General features: G+C 41.7%; 1 long non-coding RNA gene across 1 annotated transcript in view; it reads right to left on the reverse strand.

Annotated features, from left to right (window-relative positions):
* Positions 1-3,309: 3,309 nt before the first annotated feature.
* The window catches only part of LOC105542842, a 159,607-nt gene continuing 154,609 nt past the window's right edge, over positions 3,310-8,307 (reverse strand). Inside the window, exons 4-5 of the long non-coding RNA XR_001006534.1 lie at positions 4,403-4,556; positions 3,310-3,631 (exon numbers count right to left, since the gene is read on the reverse strand). This is a non-coding gene — a long non-coding RNA (uncharacterized LOC105542842). The remainder of the gene's footprint in view (positions 3,632-4,402; positions 4,557-8,307) is intronic.

Below are 8,307 nucleotides of genomic sequence, written 5' to 3' on the forward strand. Positions count from 1 at the left end.
CAGTCACTGCTGCGTTTAACCTGCCCCCTTCAGCCCATCCTGTGACCTTTTTTTTTTTTTTTTTAATGCAAAAGACAACTGCTGTCTTATGCTTCTGTGGTCATTGGGCTGGAGGAATTGCACAGAAGGTGAGGGGCTGAGAAGGAGAGGCCCTCACTGCTGTCCTCTGTTTGAAAGGCAGGCTTAGCGAAGTGCAAATCCGATGCCCCCCCAGAGTACCTGTCCTTAGGAAATACCAACTCGCTTTCAGGTCATGGCCCCTAGAAATCAGCGCCTGCTGTCCAGATAACCGAAGGATCAGGAGATATCTGCATATGACCTCCCCAGGCTTCCTGTGAGACATCAACATACGATTGTATGAAACGCCACAGACAGGACATGGGAACTGCATCGTCTGTCTGGAACCTCTACACTGGGCAAACGTAGCTAACAAGAACGATAAATTAGGTATAGATGATGAGGAAATCAATTGTTCTGACTGAATTTTTCAGGTTGGTTTGACTTTGCATTTTGGTAAATAGCTTGGTGTGTACTTTTTTTTTAGTATAAAAATGAAAACAACTTTCTAAAGCCTATTAGACCTATTAATTAATTAATAGTAAATGATGACTTTGTACCAGGCAGTATGTGCGATACGTTGTGTGTGCCATCTCATTCAATCATTCCAACTACTCCATGGCATAGATGTTACTTCTAGTTTTGGACTGGAAAGCTCCGGGTCAGGTCACACTGAAGCTGAAGGTTATGCAATTGGTAAATAACAGAGGTGGGATCTGAACCTGAGTTCAGTGCCTCTTGCCAAAGAGTCGCTTTGTTTTCTGAAATCCTGAGGGCTGGGGTTTCTGAGCCCAAACCCATAATTTCTTCTGTTTACTTGCTCTTTGAAATGCCAGCGGGTTGCATCATTGGTTGGAGTTTTTCTTTTAGATCCAGTGATCCCTAGAAAGATAAGAATTTGAAATGTACTCAAGTGTCCCAAGAGACCCAACCACTCTGCTCATGCTACACGCAGCCTACGACTTTTAATCGCATGTGCGCTGGATTCAGGACCCATTTTCAGAGCTTCATCTGAAAGACCTTCTATGGGAAACAGATGGGTCGGATGAGTAAGGGCTGAGTCAGCCTCACAGGGCCTGAATCTCTGGTTCCAAGGAGTCTAAAACCCACTAAGCCATCCCCTCCGGTGAAGAGATTAGACGCCAGATGGGAACACAACTTGCCCTTTTCTGGTCCAGAGGCCGAAGTGTTCCTCATTAGAACACTGCTGTACTTAATGGAGGCCTAGAAATCAAATCCTTCCAATATACTGTTTAATATGGCTAAGCACAAGCAAGGGGCAAGCTTGTCCAACTCTTTTCCAAAGGTCAAGTTTTTCTCATGTATAATTCAGTTTTTATCATAGTTTTCAGTTTTTGTCCAAGTTGGTATTGTGGTGTCTAGCATTTCTCAAGCCTGTATTTTAAGACACGTATCGGAAGAATCTCACTGATATTTACAGTTTAGAAATGACTTTCCACTAAGTTGTAACTATCTAGAAAGTAAATCAAATTGAAGCTTTAAAAGAATATTGCATACAAATCTTTGCGATCAGCTGCTTCCCATCTATTTTTGTATAAAAGACATGTGACAGCAAATGAATTATTTCCATGATTAGAACTTCAATACTATGTTGTATTTCCAAATATGGTCATGTTCTGAAGTAGTAATTAAATAATAAGTCTAAAGGAGATTGAATCACATCTGTCTTTTAAAATCTACTCTGTTTTCCCACAATGAATTTTTAATAAGTGAATCAATAGTTGCAGCAGTGCTATATATTTGCATGTCTGTTTCTGACAGCGGATGGTTGTTCCAGGGTTAATCTAGCAAATACGGCAGCTACTTAGCAGCAGAGCATTACGGTAACTACTGAGCACTTTCCATGTAGTTAATCTAAACTGAGGTGTGGTGTGAGTGTAAAACATGCTAGATTTTGAATGTAAAATATGTCAATATTTTTAAATGCATTGCCTGCTAAAATGATAATATTTTGGATATATTAGGTTAAATAAAATGTATCGTTTAACTTCTATTTTTTTCCTTTTGAAAAATGTGGCTGCTGGAAATTTTAAAATTACACATATAATGGGCATTTTTGCTTTTGTTCTATTTCTATTAAGTAACGCTAATCTAGAGTCTCTACGTAAATAAAATAAATAGACCTTTCTGGTTTTTCAGCTGGCTTAAAAATCAGAGTACTTCTTTTAACCCAGTTGACTCTCTAGTTCAGCACAACCATCACTTGCTACATTGTACCTGGTGATAAAAGCAGTTAATCTGTCTCTCGAATATGGTGCTTTACAAAGAGACAGTGACTTTCTTTGGAAAAGTTTGGCTTAATAAACTTTAATTGATGATAATATTAATAAACAAAAGAAGGATCAGTTCACAATTACAGTTCATAAATAATAAGTAGTAGAAGACTCTGAGAGTGTATTTATACATAAATTCATCTGTACCATAATATATACTGGATGTAACTTAATACTACACTGCAATAATATAAAACTACATGATTATATATCTGTCTTGGTGCTTGCCTTCTTAGCTACTGGTAAATTGGCAGAGGTTTAAAATATAAAATTAGCTTCTTAACAGCTAGGCATAATTAGTTTTGAAATTCTTTTATCAAGTCATTAAAACATGAACACACAATGACTCACAAAAATAATTCAATCTTGTTTGTTTATATGCTGGTAGGTATCCCTTTTATTCATCAGTTTTCCAGCTTGGCCTCCACCAGCAGGTGTTCCTTGAACCAAAGAGAAGCTGGTACTTTAATGCCAACGACTCCCTCTGACGGGATTATCCAAGTGTTCCTCTGCCCATCCGGATCCCTGGAGGGCCAACTTAGTGTGTTCGCCTGGCCTTGTCCTTCACATAGCCTGCTGTTTTCGTTCTAACGCTAATTGTTTGTTTTCATGCTTCTACAGACCGACAAGTAATCTTGCCGGTGACTTTTGTTTGAGTTTTGCCATCATCACGTATCTCTACCGCCACACAACGATCTTCCTTAACTTCTTCATTAAAGACAAACGTGCAAGGGGTGTTGTGTCCTCCCAGACAGCACGAAATCCAACCAGAAGAAGAAGAGGGGAAAGGTAGACCAGGTTCATAAACACGATTAGTTAAATAATCAGTATCAAGTGTAAAACATCCAGCGGTGGTCTCTTAAAGAGTGGTTTAATGAAATGACATGCTTTAATGATGAAAACAACCATAAATGCTCTATTAAACAGTAGCTATTTTCATTACAGACTAGAAACATGATGGCAATGAATTCGGTTTATTTACACACTTAGATTTTTTTTGGCTCATTAGAAAAGTCATGTTTGAAGTAGCAGGAATATCGTACATGTGGTTTATATGCCAAAGTGGTTGCCTGAGAGGATGCAGTGTTTGTAAGGTCAGCACGATTTAGTTGACCACGTTGTATTTCGCTCTGTTTCCACTGAAAAGAGGCAGCCACAGTTACATGACTTCTGTAGATACGGAATCAATGATGACGGTGTTCTAAGAAGGCCATTGGCCTGGTGTCAAGCCCTCTGGAAGTGTTCCACTGGCCTGTAGCCCCAGCAGTTTCACTGAAGTCCTGCAGCTCAAGGAAAGGCATCTGGATTCATTTTGGGAAGGAAAAAGCAACAACTTTTACTGAGTGATCCCGGCAAGGGTTTGTCCTCCTCTGGCCCCCGTCAGGTTGGACATGTAAGGCTTGGAGCTCTGGGCTTTAACTCGCTCACCTGGCTGGGGATTCCCCCTTTCTCTCCCTCCCCTATTTGCCTCGTCCAGCTTGCAGGACCCTTTGTACCTCCCCGGGGAGGAGCTGCCCATGGAGCTAGACTGGGCAGGAAGAGAAAGTACCTGCACCTTTGCAGGGCCCACAGCACAGGCTCCGCCACTCCCTGACCTAGTGTCAGAGTCCCTGGGCCAGGGGCCCCCTGGGCCGTGCCAGCAATGCCTGGACTTCCCAGGGAACTTCTTTCACAGGCTGGCAGGAGTGCTCCAGACACAACTGGACGTTCCAGCTGAGAGTATCCGGGTTCATTTAGGGAGGGAGAGGCTTAGGAGACATGCTATGATATTCAGCTCCGACACATTTCTTTGTCCCTTTTCAAACTCTTTGCCCCACGTATTTGGAGTCCCAGCCAGCACATTACGTACCCACTTTCTTCCCCAAGCCATCCCTCTCCTGTGCCTCCACTTTCAGACGCGACACCATCGCTTTTCATTCTCACCCCAGGATTAGCTCTGACCCCTCCCTTCCTTGTTTTACCTCCCCATCTTCACATCTAATCAGTTGCTGCAGCTTGCAGATTTTCTTATTTTATTTTATTTTTTTCTGTTTTCTCAGGCCACCACTCACCTGGAACCAGGCCCTCCTTGTGCCAGTCTTGGAATTTTGTTGCTACGTAGCTACCATATTGGGCAAATTAGCACCAGATCAACCATCTGCTCTCTAAAATAGACACACACATTGTATCACTGTTACCGTTATTAATCCATTTTCCTCAAATTCACTGTGGGAAAGACAAGCAGAGTGAATTGAAGGACATTGATAGGATTACATCTATTTTAAATATATCCTTTAATTAGTACTTCAGACCGTGGCCTCCTCTCATCTCCCTACCTTTCTGTCGGTGTTTCCTTTGTCAGACTGGCCTCCCTGCACGCCATCGACTACATCACACCACGATGCGTGAGCACTGATTTCCCACTGGATAGACTCCAGCCCGACATCCAGGATTCTCCAGTGCAGGGGTTCAGTCCTGGCTCTTCCGTCTCCCCTGGTGAAGGCAGCACCCCAAACACTCATTCCGCAGTTCCTCCTACACCATGCCCCCTGGTGAAATGCCTGCTCCCTGATTTCTCCCCACAGCTCCCTCGTGAGCCGCTGAAGTCTGGCGTTCCCGCGACGCTTCTTGGTTGATGTTAGTTGTCCATGATCTCTTCTTACTCTCACCTCACGGCTCGCAGCGATTAAACCCCTCCTTGGCTAATAGTTAGCTACCTCTTACATTTCTGTCTTGAGAAATCTCAGTATTTCATACACATATTGTTCATTCACTTTTCACTTATGTGCATGTTTCTTCCTGACAAGATTACACATTCTAGAAGAATTCCTTGAGGCTCACAGATTCAGGGCTTTTTGTTTCAAACAGTCAAGGCTCTCCCCCTCTGAGTGTTTACTTGGCGTCCCTCTCACGCTCTTGCTTGTGATACTTAATTTGTTTTGTTTCTTGTTTGGACACCAATGATAGTTTGTTTAATAAATAGATTATTTGTGTATTATTCCAGTAAAGCAGTAAAATTTCTTCTAGTGTTTTGTTTTCTGTGTAAAAGGTTTTTATTTAAATTTATTTTTCATTCGCTATTTGTTTTGACTCCATTATTCCGACTGCTTCCAAAACAGAGTGCATCCCATTCATGGTAAGGGTGTGAGGTTCCTGAGCATCTTGAAGCAATTCTGTTTGTAATCCTGGGAGTAGTGACTGGGAAAGGTGGATTGTTCTATGGACACAGAGAGGAGGAGGAGAAGATGGAAAAGGAGGGCCCCTAGGAGGGCCGGCACCTGGGGTGGAGAAGAAGGGCCAGTTTTGAACAGCAAGGCAGCCCTCGGGGACAGACAGGCCACATGTGGGTTTGACTGTTTAATGAGAAGTGTGTGCCTCCCCTCCATCTGCACATCAGGAACCTTCAGTAGAGCTCACACTGGTTCCTGACGGTCTCATGAGAATGGGCTCTCTGGGGGAACTCAAAGGGATGTTGACTTTCGCATCTGGGTCAACAAAGTGCAGAGGCGAGGGAGGCTCGTCCTGGCCCCCCGGGCTCATCTAAGTAAGGCCTCTCAGTGTCGACAGCCACCAGAGAGCTCGCTCGTCTTCAGATGAGTGACGCAAAATCAACTCACATTTATAGGGCTCCTCACAACTTACAGAGGAACGTCATCCTAACGGAAACTCTGTGTGGCAAGCGGGGAGGACTTTGTTAATTCCACATTACAGACTTAAACACGGAGCTTCAGAAAAGTTGTGTCATACGCCAGTGAGCAAAGAATTCAAAGCCATGGTCTGCTCTTTCAAAACAAACAAACAACAAACAAACAAACAAAAAACTAGGACCTTCTAGTAGCGTCCACTCTTTCGCCTTCTCCCCCTGCTAGCTGGGGTGTGCCTGCAGACTCGTTTCTCTGGAATTCATAGCATTACTCTGTTTGTTGTCAGTTTGCTTTCAGAAGAACAATCACCCTGCTTTTCTCTTGTATGTGAACCTTTAACTTAATGCTTAAAATGTTTGGTAATCTTGTCAACTTCTAGGTTTTAGGATACGTGTCATCAAAATCTGAATGGCACGTCCAGAATTATCCACACATGATAGTTCACATTCTCCCTCTCGTTAAGTCCTGTTCTATAGTCTCTCATTACTTTGTCATTTTCATCATTATTTTTATCTTTCTCCTCAAATACACGTTTTATAAACAATTGTGATTTATTATTATTATTTGCTTTTTGAATTCAGTTCCGCTGTACTGGTTTATGGCTTGTTACTTTTCTTCTGTGACTTGCCTTGACGTTATTTGTCCAGTGCTCTCATGCTCACAAGTCCTTCTTGATCACGAGTCTATGATTCCCAGCATCTGTTTCTAGCTCCACCTTGAAATGCATTATTCGATGAAGATTTTTTTTTTAAATTTTTTCTTCACATGATTTAATTCTTTGGCTAATCACTGTGATTGATTTTTGGTTGAAAATTTCCAGTTGTCTTTTTAAATGGAAGTTATTATTTCTCTCTTAATTTTTCCTCTAGTATGTGAGAGAGGCTCAGGAAATGGATTCTTAGTTATTTTATACTCTCTCATTCAGTGAAATTAATGTGCTTTGAAATTAATGCCATTAAGAATCAATTATTATTTGTAGTAGGGAAAATGTGTAAGAACCCAAATGCCCGACTACTAAGGGAGCTGTTAAATGAATTACTCAAGTCCTTTCAATCAGAGCATGATTTATAAATATAAAAAATTGGAAAGAGTTTAAAAGATAATTGTAAAATTAAATGCAATATAGTCATAAAATCATGTTTTTGAAGAATAGGTTTAATAAAAGTGCACATTGAGTGAAAAGATTTCAGGACACAAAAATTTACATGCAATTTGATTCCAAGTTCCTTCTATTCTTAATAAATGTGATTAACTTTGTATGAAACAAACTACTTCTCCTTTTAGATGTACACTTATTTTGCCTAAAATGAGAATTGCAGTTTCATTGTATTCTTCTGCTTTTAGTTTTTAGTATAACAACATAAATGGTACCTATTTTATTGCATTTATTCCAACACAGAGAAGTATATGGAGAAGAGATGCTGTCGGTGCTGTCCTGGAGTACATGCTCTAAGCACACAGACAGCAGGTTAGGCATGGAGGGAGAGGAGGGTAATGTGTGTGATTGATTCACTCATGCTAAAAGGGCCCTGGCTCCCCTGGACTCATCTCCCAGTTAACATTTCACTGATGAGCAGATGTGCGATCCCAGTAGAAAGAGGGAAGGCATTTAGTTAAAATGAGGTGCTCTAATAAGAACTTAATTCCATGGACCCTTTGATTATGAAGTGTTTCAGAGAAGGGTGTGGAAGGCTTAAGTAGAGATTCGAAAGACTTCTTGCACTTAGATAGTTTCTACCAAAGAGAATTTTGAACAATGAAGCCAATGAAACAGAAACAGATGGCTAAAATTTTCTTTGAAATGTAGACAGATTGAGGAGGAAGAAGTTTGGCAAAAATACATTTGGGATATGGCCAAACTGAAAACATTTGAGAAATGGTATGAAACACTGGAAAAGCATGAAGGTGCCCGAAACACTTGCACTAAGTGTAATGTGATGGGGACACACGAAGAAATGGAGCTTGCACAGACAAGGCCACGTGTTCTGGTCAACCATGGCCACCACAGCTTCATTCTGAGGGAGGACAGACACTGACAGTTTGTGGCTCCACCTCAGCGACTGGAACCACCTGCGTGAAACACCCTATGAGACTGTAACTACCTGTAAGACTGATGCTACCTGTGTGTCTGAAACACTCTGTGAGACTGTAACTACCTGTGTGACTGAACTCTGTGAGACAGCAACTACCTGTGTGGATGAGACACCCTGCGAAACTGTAACTACCCACGCAGCTGAAATACCCTGTGAGGCTGTAACTACCTGTGTAGTGGAAACATCCTGTGAGACTGTAGCTACCCATATGGCTGAAGTGCCCTGTGAGACTGTAGCTAC

Source organism: Mandrillus leucophaeus, unplaced genomic scaffold (genome assembly GCF_000951045.1).
Source record: "Mandrillus leucophaeus isolate KB7577 unplaced genomic scaffold, Mleu.le_1.0 Scaffold27, whole genome shotgun sequence".
Taxonomy (NCBI): Eukaryota; Metazoa; Chordata; class Mammalia; order Primates; family Cercopithecidae; genus Mandrillus; species Mandrillus leucophaeus.